We start from the raw sequence: 247 nt of genomic DNA on the forward strand, positions 1-247 counted from the left end.
AGCGGGGCAGCCCCCAGGGGCCCCCCCGGCGCCAGGAAACGCGCGCCCCAGCGGAAGCGGCCCAACCGCAGGCTGACATCTCGGAGCACACGTATTCCCCAGGCTGGGTGGGCATGGGGGTGTGACGACTTCCCCCGTGGAAAGCCCGCTCCCCTGCCCCAGGACGGCTCTCAAGAGCCGCTGCCTCTTCTCAGAAGTGGCCCCACGGCCCCGGCCCCCCTCCGCCAGCACCGGAGCCCTCCTGGGG

General features: G+C 73.7%; 1 protein-coding gene across 1 annotated transcript in view; it reads right to left on the reverse strand.

Annotated features, from left to right (window-relative positions):
• DUSP5 (dual specificity phosphatase 5) overlaps nucleotides 1–247 on the reverse strand; it is a gene marked incomplete at its 5' end in the record, with an annotated part of 4,346 nt that overhangs the window by 3,595 nt on the left and 504 nt on the right.

The sequence above is a fragment of the Fulmarus glacialis genome, unplaced genomic scaffold, assembly GCF_000690835.1.
Source record: "Fulmarus glacialis isolate BGI_N327 unplaced genomic scaffold, ASM69083v1 scaffold12745, whole genome shotgun sequence".
NCBI lineage: Eukaryota > Metazoa > Chordata > Aves > Procellariiformes > Procellariidae > Fulmarus > Fulmarus glacialis.